Raw genomic sequence first — 15,639 nt, forward strand, 5'->3', positions numbered from 1 at the left:
GGTGATGTTGAGCTGTGGGGACAAGGGGAGTATATAGAAATAGAATCATAGAATAGTTAGGGTTGGACAGGATCTTAAGATCATCAAGTTCCAACCCCCCTGACATGGCCAGGGACACCTCACACTAAACCATATCACCCAAGGCCTAGTCCAACCTGGTCTTGAACATGGCCAGGGATGGAGCATTCACAACTTCCTTGGGCAACCCATTCCAGTGCCTCACCACCCTCACAGGAAAGAATTTCCTCCTTATACCCAATCTAAACTTTCCCTGTTTAAGTTTGAACCTGTTACCCCTTGTCCTATCACTACAGTCCCTAATGAAGGGTCCCTCCCCAGCATCCCTATAGGCCCCCTTCAGATACTGTAAGGCTGCTATGAGGTCTGTACGCAGCCTTCTCTTCTCCAGGCTGAACAGCCCCACCTTTCTCAGCCTGTCTTCATACAGGAGGTGCTCCAGTCCCCTGATCATCCTCGTGGCCCTTCTCTAGACTTGTTCCAACAGTTCCATGTCCTTTTTATGTTGAGGACACCAGAACTGCACCCAATACTCCAGGTGAGGTCTCATGAGAGCAGAGCAGAGGGGCAGGATCACCTCCTTCGACCTGCTGGTCACACTCCTTTTGATGCAGCCCAGGATACGGTTGGCTTTCTGGGCTGCAAGTGCACACTGAAGCCAGCTCATGTTCATTTTCTCATCGACCAGCACCCCCAAGTCCTTCTCTGCAGGGCTGCTCTGAATCTCTTCTCTGCCCAACCTGCAGCTGTGCCTGGGATTGCTCTGACCCAGGTGTAGGACCTTGCACTTGGCATGGTTAAACTTCATGAGGTTAAACTTCACTGATCTCACAGCTTCAGAATGTTGTAACTTTGACAGAACCAGACAAGTTCTACAGTAAGGGAATGATCGGCATCAGCAGGCAACGACCCAATACTGCACGCAGCCTCTCCTGTTCTGAAAGACTGTTACAAGAGATGGAGCCTGACATCATGGACCAGATGGACTCAGCAGCTTTATAGGGACTAGTCCATGCACTAAGATAGAAGTACACTGAGATCAGAGTGATGGTATATTGAAAATGTAGGATCTGAGGATGACGTGAATGGTATGGAATAAGGGGTGGATAATGTCCTGGTTTTATCAGCAGCAGTCATTTTTTCTCCTTCTTAGTAGCTGGTGCAGTGCTGTGTTTTGGCTTTCGGGCTGGGAACAAAGCTGATAACAATGATGTTTTGGTTTGGCCAAGGACTTTGTGAGTCTCATGCTCTGCCAGGGAGGAGGGGAAGCTGGGAGGAAGCAGAGACAGGACACCTGACCCAAACTGACCAAAGAGGTATTCCATACCACAGCACGTCATGCCCAGGAGGTAACTGGGAGTTACCCAGAAGGGCTAGGTGGACTGCAGGGTTGGAGGAGGTATCGGTCGGTGCTTGGTCGGGCTGGGGGGGCAAGTTATTGGTTGCCTGGTGATGGGGTGTTGTATTCTCTTCCCTTGTTATTTCCTTTATCATTACTATTATTGGTGGTAGCAGTAGTGATTTGTGTTATACCTTAGTTACTGAACTGTTCTTATCTCAACCCGTGGGAGTTGCATTCTTTCTGATTCTCCTCTCCATCCCTCTGAGAGTAGCGGGAGGGCAAGAAAGGGGGGGAGTGAGTGAGTGAAAGCTGTCTGGTTGGGGTTAAACCACGACAGGTTGGCATCAGCCCACCTCACAACCGTGTCAAGGTCCCTCTGGATGGCATTCCTTCCCTCCAGCATATCAACTGAACCACACGGCTTGGTGTCGTTTCCACTTAGCTGGGAGCTCTCTAGATCTTAGCAGTCACTGTGGCCATGATAAATCCTGATGTGGGTGCTTGAGGATGGTGTATTTTACTGCTAAGGTGATGTCATCACTTCCTTAAGGGAGATCTGCACAGGACATTTACGAAGACCTTTACTAGCTAGTTAACACTGAAGTAAAAGCTGTTGAAGCCTTTGGGCTACAAGTGATCTATTTCTGAGCATTGTTTGGAAATGAATCTGCCATTATTCTCAATGGAGATGGGAGCATAACGAAACTTTCCTCAAAAAGAGTTTCACATAAAGCACTAGGAACTCTAGCACTGGACAGAAAAGGCAAGGATAACACAAAGGAATCTCCTTGCCTCTTTTCTACCAGCTGAGGCCACCATTTGGAAAATAGCTTGAGAAGTCCCTTTTCCCAATTCACAGCATATATATAAGCAGCAAAGAATTCAGTCAGAATAGTTCAGCTGGCTGTCTTGTAGGATAAACAGAACCCAGGAAGCCCAAAGGAGTCTCCAGAGTGTTTGAAATACTTGCTGCTGGTATCTATATTTATTCCTAGAACTATATGGGATAAAATACTTTCCCTATTCCAAAATAACCCCACTGTGTATTCATCTTGAGTGAATGTATCTTCAAGAGTACTGATTTTTCAGAAGGCCTTTGTTCACTCTAAAGGACAATTGCATTTAAAAAACAAGAGAGACAGGCAGACTGGATAGTTCTTCCTCCAGAATAATGGCCTCTGTAGCCACGAGAAAAGGCACTCAGCTTGAAAGGAGACATAGAATTTCCTGACATAAAAATATATGTGAATAGGGGATATAACAAAAAAAGATTCTAGTTGTTGTCATTCAGCAGGATGGAAGTGTTTGTGAGAATATTTGTGCAAGAATTTTATGGCTAGTCATGTAGAATGTTGAGGTTTTGGTCACCTGGTGTGTACTTGTCGCTTTGCCAGCACTGAAAGAAATGTCTGGATATACTTCTTCATTAATTCAGTTATGTTGGTCCTTGTAATCATGAAAGTTCATGCAGTGTGTTATGACTCTGAGAAAAGTTGAGGAACCCATTGCTTTTTAAGGCAAAATCTTTTGTTTCATGGCTTTCTCAGAAATGTGAATCATCTAGCATTGGGTGAGTGTTTTGGTCAGTTGTCTCCGCGCATTGACCAATTCAGCTGATTTATGGCCACATGAAGTCTTCTTGAAATTTCTGGCTAAGTGCCATAAAAGTTCTAAAACAGTCTTCGAGGTTTTGAGTCCCTCTCTTTCTCCTCTAGGGAAGGGAAGGTTGTATAAATGCGGTTATTCTGGGAATGCCTATGGTTTTAATTTCTCTCTCAAGGGGGTATAGATGTCTTCCAAACCTAGTATTGAGAAAAAGAGCCATAGGAATATCTCAGGAAAGAAGATACAGCTTGGGAGGCTAGTCTGCATTTTCTCTTTCCAAAGTTTTTTGAAGGAGAAGATATGAAGCTGTCTGGAAATCTGTCACCTGGACACTTGTCTTTTGTTTACAGGAACCTTTCTTGCAAATGAAATATTGGAAGATAGTGAATTCATTCCAGCGTACCCACACTGAGTGGGTGGAAGAGGTATGTGAAAATTAAATGTGTTATTTGGAAGCTTTGGATGCTCCTTGCTTTCCTGGGGGAAGGAAGGACCTAGAACTGTTTGGTCCTATCTTTTTTTTTTTTCCCCTTAATTTGCCTCAGGAAGATCTATCAGCCATTTCTGTTTAAGCAGCGTGCTAACGTATCCAAAACCAGCTGTGTTCTGAGGGCAGGCTGGTACTTGCTGGCAGGTAGGATACAGAAACACTCCATAGCTCTCAGTTTTAGGCTTTATTTACACTACTTTAGTATTCCCTTTTGTGCATCTTACATGTCAGGCATATCGGCCCACGTCAAAATGATTTCTTTTTACAAGTATCTCCCTCAAAAACCTGCTACCACACACACTCATTGTTTTTCCCACCTGACAGTGTGAAGCTCTTCAGAAAGCCCAGCTTTGGAGCCAGGTGGTTCTCTTGCCTTGCCTTATCAGGTAGTGAAACTATTGCTTCCCTTTGCTTTAAGAGCCAAATGCCCCTGTGGCTGCTCCCCTAATAGGCTCAAAGAACCTCATATTGTGAGGAACTCTCCTTGTTGATGTTCTGAGTGTGACACCAACTGACACACTGAAGAAGAGTGAGACTACTTGTGCTTTTGAGAACATTTCTCCAAAGGTTAATCAGTTTGCTGTTGGGCTATCGTGTAAACAAGGGATCAGATTGCTCTAATGGAATATCATTTATGAACTGGAGAGCTTGGCTGCAGATGAAGAAAGTGAGAAACGTTAAGAGTAACAAATACCCAGGTCTTAGCAAAACTCTGTTGTTACTGAGGTTGACATGCTTAGCTATAAATTGGGTCAGTGGTTCCCTCCTGGCCCAATCATGCAGAAGGAACTAAGGCACTAGATAGATGGAGGTATTAGCCTCCTGCAGTCTTAATGCTGAAAGAAAATTGTACAGCCTGTGTTCTGCAGGGCAAATGATCCTGATTTTCTCTTCCATTCTTAAAATCCAAGGCACTGACCTTCTCAAATGCATGACTCATCTATTACCAGGAAGGTGAAAGTCCAACTATTAATGACTTGCCTCATTGTATACAGTCTTCAAAGCCAGACCTCTGCAATCAGCTCAGCTGAACACTTTGGACGTCTTCCCATCACTTGATCCTAATCATGGGTCTGCACCTGGTCCAGCTTTCTGTTTGGGACAATATGGTAAGAATTTATTGTTGGACTTTTCTTTTAATTGACTTCTTCTTCCCCTCTGAGTTAAATGAATGCTTTATAGGATGAGAACTGAACAATGTCAATGGAATGAATTGTGCAGGAGAGCCACAGGAATGGCTCATATTCAGGAGAAAGCAGGAGTATCCAGCTGTGTCCTGCTTGCTTACTTTGATGTCTTTGGCTGGAGGCGTGATGTCTGATTCAGACCACCTACTCTCTAGGCTCTGGCTCTGTAGGTGGTCAAAGGGGTGAAGAAATCATGAACCCAGCACACCCCACCTGTAGGGTGCCTTGTGCATCCTGTTTCACTGACTACACAGGCAACAAGCATTTGGCCATCCTGGGTACTACCTGGTTTTATGTGTTTGTCACTTTCTTGATCTTAAACACTGTAGTATGGGCCTGTGTGCACCTGAGGTACCACAGGGTGAAGTTGGAGTGCACCTTGCCATGAGCATGCTGTATTGGTGTTTGCTTTGCCATTTCTGTATTTTGTCAAGGGCAAATTCTACTTGGTCTTGAGGGACCATTTCTGGAGGTAAATGTGTCTGAGGCAAATCCAGGCAGCGCTTCGACTTCCTGCACACTTTTGTGTCTTGGTTGGTTGGTTGGTTGTTTTTAGCATGTTTTGTTTCAAACTCACCTTGTTTAGTTTTTTGTCTCTTTTTCTTTCTTTTTTTTTTTCAATTGGCAAAGGCATCAGGAGGCATGGGGAGACTGAGAAAGCACTTTGGAAGTGATCCCCACACTTTATTCTTTAGCCTGTGGAAGTAATGGGGACTTCGATCTTCATTGTAAGCATCTCTGTGCACTTGCAATTGAAGTGAGCAGCAGAGAAAACTGCTGTAACAACGGGGGCATGAAGGAAACCTGCAATTAAAGGCAGCTTATCTGTTAGGGCTTGCCCAGCTGCTGGTTATCATCCATGTTGCATCTGGCTTTTCACAGTACATCTGTTTAGCATAAATAACAGGTTTTTTTATTGGAGTCCTATGGTACATCCAAACAATGAACAGAAGAAAAAAGAGAAACTGTAAATAAATTTTACAATGTCAGTAAGAGCATTCACATTAAGAGAAACTATTTTGAGTGAATGCCAGTTCTTAATAAATTGCTATTATTCTGGTGTTTTTACAAAGACCGCAAGGAAAAAAACAAGAAAAAGCACAGAAACGGTTGAAAAATGGAAACACCGAATGTCACTGCTCAATCACTCCTTTTAATAATAAATACTTCTAGGATGTTCTCCTAGCAAATTGGTGCCAAGATTGTTTTTTATTTTTTCTTTGGGTGTCTATCTGAAAGCCAGTGGCATAAAAAATGACCATGAGTCAGCTGGCTGAGCTCCCTGTCCTCACTGCTCCCTGGGCAACTGTGCTTCCACCCATATTACCAGCCCTGGGTCTGAGCAAGCTTTCTGGCACTGTGAGGCTCACCTGCCCAGCCCAGCACTCAGCAGAGGTGCCCGCATCGACTCCAAACCCACAGGCTCTGCCCTCAGAAGGAGGAGACCCCTGCTGCCGTTGCTTAGCTGATATGCCACGCTAAGGACCAGCATCACTTCACAAGGCAGCAGGTTTTGCTAAGGACTTCGCCTGCAGTCTTAATTCCCAGTTACTGCCACCTTGTTTGCTGTGATTTCTCAGAAATGGGATCTTACAGTCCAGTTTACCAAGAACTCTGCTCAACGATCCAAATCACCTTGGAGATAAAACTCACCCTTTCTCAAGCATTATCTCCTGGCTACTGCTGGTTTACCTCCTTAAGGCCACATGGACTTTGCAAGGAGATTTCTAAATCTCTGTATTAGTGCAGCTGCGTGGCAAAGCAAAGTTGTGGGCAGCACACTGCACAGTGAGAGTAGTCTTTACCTACAGAGTCCCTGTTGCTGAGCTTCATGGGGATAAGAGCTCCATATTTCAGGGGTCCCAGAAAATCTTCTTTTTTTCCTATTTTAAAACTTTGTTAGTGATCAGGGTATTTTATCCGTGTCTGTTTCACAGGCCCTGTGTTAACCTTAGTTAATTCCTGAATGCAGGCATTCTGGGAAGCTGCAGTCTCTGGTATCTCCATGCTTAGGGGAGACTTTTGTTGATAGAAAGCCCCTGGTACCATAGGAGTGGGGTACGTAATGTGTGGCTGTCTTGGAAATCTTACATTAGAAATATGGATTCCCCATCTGGTGTTGGAAAATCAAATGTTAGGCTGACCATGAGAGGTGCTGATTGAAGGTCATGGCCCAACAGGTAGGCACAAATAGGGGTGTATTAGAAATAATGACAGAGGAGGGGGCTCTCAAGCCACAACATTGCCATCATTTGCCCTTCCAAGATTTGCAAACCTTGCAGATACAATAATCACAAGGGGTATTGTTTCCTTGTTGGGCAGGATTTCCTGGGCAACATGGCCATGCTCCTGCATGGTGGTGCAGATGGTATTAAGGTCTGGGGAGATCTGGTAACTAAGATGAGAAGTTGGGTTGTTTCCAGTGACATAGGCACTGGTAGCTTGGGACAATGTAGGGAGGACATTGCCGTGCCATTCTCTTTCTGACATGGCATCTGGAGTTGCACCCAGAAAGTCTGGGGTTTGTGCAGGAAAGGTGGGTTTGCCAACAGTGAGAGGGCTCATCCTCCAGGATCATGAGGAAGCCAGCTCTCCTGGTCATGGTCTGCTGTACCCACCACACTCTGCCAGTCAAGCAAGTGGGCCTGGGACCTTTTGCCTTTTTGCACACCCTAGAGGTGCTTTTATAATGAAACAAGGCCAGAACACAGTGAGACAAAGGGAATTAGAGATGTTGTATGTGCTCGTGTCTTGCTTCGTAAGGCAATTTTAATGAGTAATTGATTGCTAATTATATGTGCTGCTTTGTGGTGAAACATCATGGTACTTTGATATTGACCAAGAACTGAAGGTTTCTGTTGTGCTTACTTTTGAAAAACTTTTGGCCTGCTGATCTGTATGGGGTATTTTGTGCCTGATTAATTTAATGTATTGTCTTGGGTGAGTGTTGATTTACTTGCTGAATTCAAGATCGATTTTAATGAAGCTCTTAGTGCATGCTGGTTTGGGGACACAGGGTGCCATGTTATTGGTTTGTCTAGATTGCTCACTGTTTTGTTAGACTTCAATAAGAAAACTTCTGGCATAAAGACAGCTTCCCACTTCCCTACAATTGAGTAGACAACAACAGAGCTTAAACAGACAACAAACTTTATTAAACTCACATGTACATACATAACAAGGAGAAACTTTAGAGTAAGCTAGTCTGTCCTACAGGGCAATAGCAACAGAAAGTATATTCTTCTTTAACTCCCAAACCAGGTGCTATCAGGGAAACAGCAACTACAGCTGAAGTGACAGCCTGTACATTAAAAGGGAAAATGAAATACAGACATCACTGAGGATATTAATATCTGCTCTGTTCTTCACCACCGTTTCCCTACACCCTTTCTCTTTTCCTACATCTGGGGCAGGATGTTGCCATCATAAAAGTCTTCCTAGGAGAAGGATAGGGAAAAAGCTCAGAGTGCTGGGAAATGCCTCATGGAGCTCAATGTAACCAGGGCATAGACATGGGATGTTGCTGGACTTCCAGTGTGAAGCCAGCCATGGCTCTTCAAGGTGCTATGAGTTTGCTGTGGAGCTGCTCAAATCCAGAGGGATTGCAATGGCACCACAACCATGACTACCTGTGGCGATGCAGCTGAAGCTCTGGTGCTTGTTTTTCTTTTCCCTCTTCAGCAGGATATGGCTGTGCCCCCTGGATCAGCGGCTGCATGTTTGGAAGAGCATCCTGCTTGGACAGAGCAGAAGTTAACTAGGGTTTTTGGAGCTGGTAGTGGTTATCCTGGGAGTAGACCAAGGGGAATATTTGCTTTCCACTTCCAAACAGGAAACTATAAGTGGATCCAGCTTACAGGGAGTGTGATGTGGGAGGACATACAGAGACATATGAATAGGGAGAAACAAGAATGCTGGTGGAAGACTTTTCCACCCTTGAAATGCATGGCCACAGTTAGCCCCCCTTAGCAGTGAGGTAAATCACAGCTCCACACCTGGAGAGCACCCGTGAACTGCTCTTATCTTGGGAAATGGCATTTGGAGCTTCCAGGTTAGACAAGCGGGTGGTGCTGGCAGGAACGTGAGCATCAGTTCTTTCTCATTCTTCAGAGAAGACACACACTAACTTGTCATGCTCTCTTTAATTTGATTTTGTGTAACAAACACGCCCAACTGTTTAATGTCCCGTGGACAAGAAAGAGAAAGCAATTGCTATGTTATTTGAGGGGGAAAAGCCATTTGCTTTGCTTCTGTAAGCAAAACATGAATTGACACTTCCAGGGTTCAAAGGACCACAGAATTTTCTACAGTATCAGTTTCCAGAATGCTGATGTTTCTTTTTCAGAGAGATTTAATAGCAGGATGAGACAAAAGGATACACAGCAGGCCTGAAAGGTCCTTCCTCTCCTGAGCAGTCCCCATCAAGTCAATGGGTAAATGTCTGCAGAAGGGGACCACACTGAAGTTCTGTTGGTAGGTGAACAGCAATGCTTACCAAACAAGGCACCCTATTCAATCTGGTTTCAATGATTTAAAACTGAGTTAGAAAATGTGAATCCAGGCAGGAACTTGGCATTTAAATTGAACACTTGAGATGACTGAGCCTTTTTTTCTTAATGCAATTTAAAAAAATTTTAATCCTGAGGGATGTGAAAGGAGTTAGAGCATGGAGACGACATGAAAACAGAGTCCTTTCATATGCTGCTTGACATTTCAGTAATTCTTCAAGCAGCATTTTTGACTCTGTTAAATGCAGAGTTTTCTTAGCCAAGTTTGCAGCATGAGAAGACTGAAGTTTACTCTTTTCAACATACACAGTCTTCGTATAGAAATAGCTCTTTCCTATATGTTTGTGATGTCTTAGTGTACACATATGTACACCTGGCTTCAAGCCTAGATGATACTAGCATCAGAAAAGTTGCAGCTGATGCAGTAGCTAAGGCATGTGGCTATGTCATGGCCTCAGGTGATCTTGAATGAAAGGGATATATAGAGAGAGATAAAAATGAAAGTGTAATTTACACATTGGATATTTACAAGCTATAGGATATATACATAGCATAATTGAAAAGTGAGTTCATTTAGGAGTGTTTCTAGTGATAACCTGCTTCATGATTAACAAGACCAGCAAAAAATTCATGCAAATTTTCTTCTTAAAGTGCTAGGAAATAATGATTAATGTAATTAATCTGTATTAATAATAGAAATCTGACATAGGCATCAGGGGATTAACCTGCACCTCAGAAGCTCTCTCTTCATTTCCCTGCACTCTTTGACTCTTCTTGACTGACTGCTGATAGTATCAATTCAGTATTTGGTTATCTAACTCTTGTTAAAATCAATGGTGGTAATGTTTGAGTGTGCTGCCAGCAAGTGCAGGAGTGAAAAATATTCAAGTGGCTTTTCAAAACTGTGGGCTCAGATACCTATGAAGCATTTAGCCCAGAGAAGCTGATGTTCCTGATCTTCAAGCACCTAAGCCTATGCATTCTGCAGTGGTGATGAAAAATCCATCTTTCCACCACTCTCTTTCCCAGGTACCCCTCCACCACCATCTGACCACTGTAGGAGCACCAACATGCTGTACAGCTCTCCCATGCTACAGCTGGGGCCAACTTTACTCCCCAGTCCAAGCCGAAGTTCCTCAATAGAAGTCTTGGTTTCACCACTCTAAATGGCTGCCATACATCTGTTATTACTGTTATTATTTGTTATTAAATTTCCCCCTGGTTACACCTCTTTTATTTTCCCACCTAAAAATGGTGGCTTGGTAGGTTCCAAGTTTTGCTGAGAGCTTCAAGCTGCCTGGTTGTCAACCTTGAGGGCCAGAAGGTGCTACTTCATTTTCACTCATGGTCATAGCATGGATAAACACAAAAGCTCCTTGTGTTATGGGTTGAAATCGTAGTTATGTTTTGTTTTACCTTCTGCACCAACTCCGTAGAAGCTGTGTAGTGTATCTCCATCGCTTCAGTGTGCAATGGATGGATCTAGTGCTTATGTTCTGTGTGTAAGTGCTGAGTACAGCACTCCCTGCTGTCAGGCACAGAGTGGCTGTTGAAACATCTCCAGAATAATGTTCATAGCTCTAATATTGGTCAATGGCTCTGAGGCCATGTTCAAAACACAGAGCATGAAAAACATTTAGGGTGGGAGTGCAGATGTCCTACTCATACCCTGTGCAGCTTCTTGGGCCCAGGCATTCAACTCTGTTCTTCTGAGTCTCAGTTCATTTGCTTTCAAGGCCATCTCCAAGAGCCATCTAATTGTCCCCAGGCTCTCTGCAAGGAGCCTGTATGCCCAGGCTCTTGGGTCACAGCAGGAGGGAGCACACAAGCTGTCAGGGCCTCAAAGGGCTAGATGTGACCACAAGGAGTGGCAAAATGCCTAGAGTTTTGCTATATGAGCAACATGCACACACTGTGCTGGCTGTTCCTAGTGACCAAGGATGAAAATTTCCCCATCCTTGGCTTTCTCCTTTCCTCCACACTGGAGTGCCCATGTATCTTGGAAGCTACAGCTTCAAGTAACCCTCCCAAAGATCTCCACCAGTGAGCTGGGTGGTCAAAGCCGTTTACAAGAGTCACATTGTCTGGTTCTGCTCACATGCTTTAAGTCCAAGGCTATTCTTCTTCCTCTTATCTGATCACAGTTCCCCAGCTGTGCAGTATGTGCCACATACAAATTCAGAGAACATAATTTATTTTGTTGAAAAGCAACCCATGATACACTCATTGCCTCTTCCTCTTTCAATCCACACTTGCTCTCGGTGCCTTCCTTGCCCCTTAATGCTCTCTGCTCCCTTGGCATGAGCATGCATCTTCATTTTTATCCTGCTTTAGGGCTCACTAATAACTCTCTCAGCAGTGCACCATGAACGCAATGGAGGAGAGCACAGGGGTGGTAATTCAGGGCTGTGGTGCAGCCCTGAATCCCTTTGCAGCTGCAAGGGGATGCTCAGATCATCCTAGCATGTCAGCATGCTGCTGGCAGCTGTGCACCATCTACCAAAACCAAGTAGCCCTGCTGGCATTCAGCTGTGCTGCTAGTGCTCTAACACGAGAGTACCATCACAAAATGGGGATTTGCAAGCTTTAGCTGCAGGCAGGTATCAGTTGTGCTGCAGTTGTTTGCCACTTGAAGCAGGATGGTGGGCTCAGAACTGCTGGTGTCCCAGCTTTTTGCTAACATTGCTGTGCTGTTATCAGTATTGGATGTGGCTGATGGGAGCTCTTGTGAGAAGTCACCCTTGTGCAGCATGATCTAGTAACTCAGAAAGTTACCATTGTATGAAGAAACGAGTTTGAACTGAAGCTTCAGGAGGACTTGATAGGGAGCAGAACATCTGGCCATTAACTGTGATCAAGCCATTGAATTTACTAACTTTCTGCATCATGGAAGGATTTCTTGTGCAGTTTTTTGGTATTTAGTTGGTACTAAATTACTTCCCTCTGGTGAGCTTTTTAGGTGATGAAAATAGTGGGAAGCTTTCATGAACTTTGAATCAGTAGTCATAGTAGTCACCTGCCCTTTAACTCAACTTCCTGACCCGCTCACCTCTCTGTAAGACATACATTCTCTCATGCATGAAGGACTGGATAGATATGGCTCAACTCTTCCCCTGTAGCATGACCCAGCCACATCCCAGCTGTTGGTAATGGGAAAACTCAGCTCATTCAGCGTCTTTGGTCATCTGCCTTAAATGCTACCCATGTGAGCTTGAAGTATCAGTGGGGTTTTGTTTAGCTGGGGAACAAAAGCAGGGATTGACAAAAGTAAATTTTGCCCCATTTGTAAACACATATGCACTGGTGAGTGTGGAACTGGACTGGGGTGGATTAGCCCTTTTGTCTTTGTTCTTATCCACATGCCTTATCTTCCCCTGAATCCCAGAAAGTCCTCTTTGTTGGCATGCCAACCATTGCTTCCTGACACACTTCTAGAAATCCCTGCTGAGTGTATATTGTTGTCTTCCTAAGAAGGTACAAGTGCGGCACTGCAGTTAGAGGCAATGTGTATATATGCATGGCTACTCATTAACCAGGGCTATTTTAAAAGAACTTTTAACTTCATCTTTGGTTGCATCAGCTGAAAGGTCAAAGAAAGGTGCAGAGAAAATGAAAAGCATGTAAAAGGTGGAGTGGCGTTGTGTTGCATTAAGGGATCTTCTATGCCTTCCTTGTTATGTAAAATCCATCAGAAGGAGGGGGGAATAAACAAAAGAATTTTCTTCTCAGCATGTGCTGGGACCCAGCACAGCAAATAAATGCATTGTTAGTTGAAATCAGTGTTTTGGTTTCTCCCTTCCTTTGTGAGATGCTGTAGAGGAAGCAGATTAAAGATTGCCAGCTTTCTGGCAAAATATACTGGTGGCATCATAATGACTTCATTATGGCCTCTAAATGAGCTAACAGACTAATAATGTGCTCAGGAAAAATCCTACATTATGAACATGCAAACAGGTGTATGGTTAACCCCTTCTGTGGCACCCCTTGTTCTGAATACAGCCACTGCAGCTTCAGCCACATTTCAGTGCACTACTAGCTGGGCAATAAAGGATTCAATTCAACAGCTGTGTGCCAACTAATTACAGCTGTATTTTCTTCTGAGTTCATCTACAACGCAAACAGCATGGCAGCTGTTTGTTTGTTTGCTTGGCTGGGGCGGCTGGGAATGCTTCTGCGAGGTGGAAATACCAGCACAATGGTGCAGAGGCTCTGCGAGGCCCTCAGCTCAAACCTCCTTTTATTAAAAAGGCTTTCAAAGCGGCTTATATCACATACCCTTCCTTTGGGTTTTCCTTATTGCTTTACATGTTGCATAAAACATGTTCACTGGAGGAAACAGAGGTTGAACAGTAAGCCAAATCCTTCTGCCCAAACTAATCCTCTTCCTGCCTTGCTGATGTATCCTCCACCTCACATTCAGCATCCCTGGACTCTTAATTGTTCTCATCACAAGCCCTGTAGCCCTCCTGCCCCCTCATCTCTGCCTTCACCATTTCTGCCTCTACTCATCTCTTGCTTAGGTCTGTTCATAATTTTTAATTTCTGGATTATGTAAAAAGGATCCAAAATATCCTTGTTAGCTATATATAGCTCTTCCATGTTTTCTTTTGAGGTTTTTTGGACATAGTAATGTGGACATTATGGTTACAGAATGAGAGCATGGAAGAACAGGATACACAGGATGTTCTGCACATGCTTGGCAAAGCCAACATTTCCAAAACATGTGGGACTTTTATTATGTGTGAAGACCAGCTATGAAACATGTGTTCAGGCATCACTGATACGGCTCAGAAAACTGAGGTCTATCTGCCATTAATAATCTTGTGCAAGTATCTATTATTGTACAAGTAATCTTGTACATTAATAGATACTAGTCAGGACCTGTTAGTGTATGGTGGGGTGTACTCATATATTTGAAGTATCTAGGGTGTAAAAAAGTCTCTTATATCTGCTGCCCAGGTCTCCCTGCATCTGCCAGAGGTCCAGAAATCCAAACAAACATAGGAAGTCCTGAAATATCCTAAAAAAGGGTGGAATTTCTAGGTGGAAGAAGAGCATGGGTTCAGAAAAACATGATCACATGGGAACAAAGCCATCTTTAGCGTAAGCCACCTTTAATATACAGGCATTTCTATCTTCTTCCATGAATATTTGAAGTTACGTATCCTGTTTTCTGACGGGTTTGTCTAACTTTGGTATGTTAGTAGCCAGTGGAAGCTCTTATGTCATTGAGATCATACATATGGCCTCTTTCTCTCCTGTATGATGTTTAATATGGAGTGCATTCATAATATGGATGATATGGTCAAGACAAAGACTATTCTAAGGTCTCTGTCTTCTGCCTTCTGTTTTCATGAACTATGTAGGAGTTTTGTATTTTGAGATGCCTGTTCATCTGACAGATGTGGCTGAACTTAGTCAATGGATACAAAAGTTATTAAACAGGACAAAATATGGACACTAACACAGGGATTGTAGGGCCATATATTGGAATTATTTCCTTGGGAAATGAGACCAAAATCTGTTAGACTTTTGTTCTTGCTCTTCCACCCCATGAAGTGCCACAACACCCTTTTCCTGACCTTACTCTACCCACCACCCTACCCAATAGTTTTGTATTGAGAATGTAGTCTAACGAATATTGTGCTCACTCTGCCAACCCTCTCTGTTCGACTTGTACACTGTTTCTTATTCCTTATTATAAGCTCCTTGTCCACACTGTCCTGATGGAGAGATGCTTCTCTCCCTCAGTGAGATTCTTGTGGTATCATGTTTGGTGATAATTCATCTCTCACCTGCTTTGTTATCAGCATCTAATGTCAGCGTTAGAACTTCAGTCTGAGTTCTTTCTGTTCTCATACATAGTGCCCCTTTGCTGAGAAAGCTTCCCAGGAAAACCTGCAGGGTTACTCCACTATGTGTTTTCAGATTCCCCTTCCCTGGTCTTCTGTGACAGCAGCCTGGCTGTGACAACAGTGGTACACTATGACTGCTGCTGACTGTGCCCTGCAGTATTTCTCCTTACTTCTTGGCATCCCTAATCTACGCCCATTCATTGTCTTCAGTCACTGTCCATAAAGCCTTTAGACCAGAGTTTAGCCAGAGGGTTTGCTGTTCCTAGCACAATGAGATGCTAACCTAAGGACTGAGTTTCTTAGGCAACATGGTATGACAGTAACTAATAACATCCCATGGATAACAGTAGTAACAAGTCCAGCCATTTCCCAGCAGAGGAATGGTACATCAGGATCCTTTGTGAATCAAGAAAAACACCTGAAAAAGAGGGACCTGTACCATGAGTTAAGCTTCTACATCTATGCATTCAGTCCTCTTTCTGCATGTAGGGCAGTGGAAGTATCTAGGAAACTAAATGGTCAGCAGATTGGTTAGAAGGACCATTGCTTAAATTGGCCTGCTGCTGGGAAAGTGCAAGAGAATGGGGAAGACATGTCTGAATACTAATAATTCTCCAAGGCCAAGATAACCAGG

The 15,639-nt window shown here is 43.8% G+C and overlaps 1 long non-coding RNA gene across 1 annotated transcript in view; it reads left to right on the top strand.

Moving 5' to 3' along the window:
* The first annotated feature begins 5,260 nt into the window (after positions 1-5,260).
* Positions 5,261-15,639, top strand: part of LOC133215237 (uncharacterized) — a 51,223-nt gene continuing 40,844 nt past the window's right edge. Inside the window, exons 1-2 of the long non-coding RNA XR_009726348.1 lie at positions 5,261-5,370; positions 8,988-9,115. This is a non-coding gene — a long non-coding RNA (uncharacterized LOC133215237). The remainder of the gene's footprint in view (positions 5,371-8,987; positions 9,116-15,639) is intronic.

Source organism: Neopsephotus bourkii, unplaced genomic scaffold, assembly GCF_033783945.1.
Source record: "Neopsephotus bourkii isolate Nb327-2 ecotype Australia unplaced genomic scaffold, CSIRO-AGI_Nbou_v1 NB_962, whole genome shotgun sequence".
In the NCBI taxonomy this organism is placed as follows: domain Eukaryota; kingdom Metazoa; phylum Chordata; class Aves; order Psittaciformes; family Psittacidae; genus Neopsephotus; species Neopsephotus bourkii.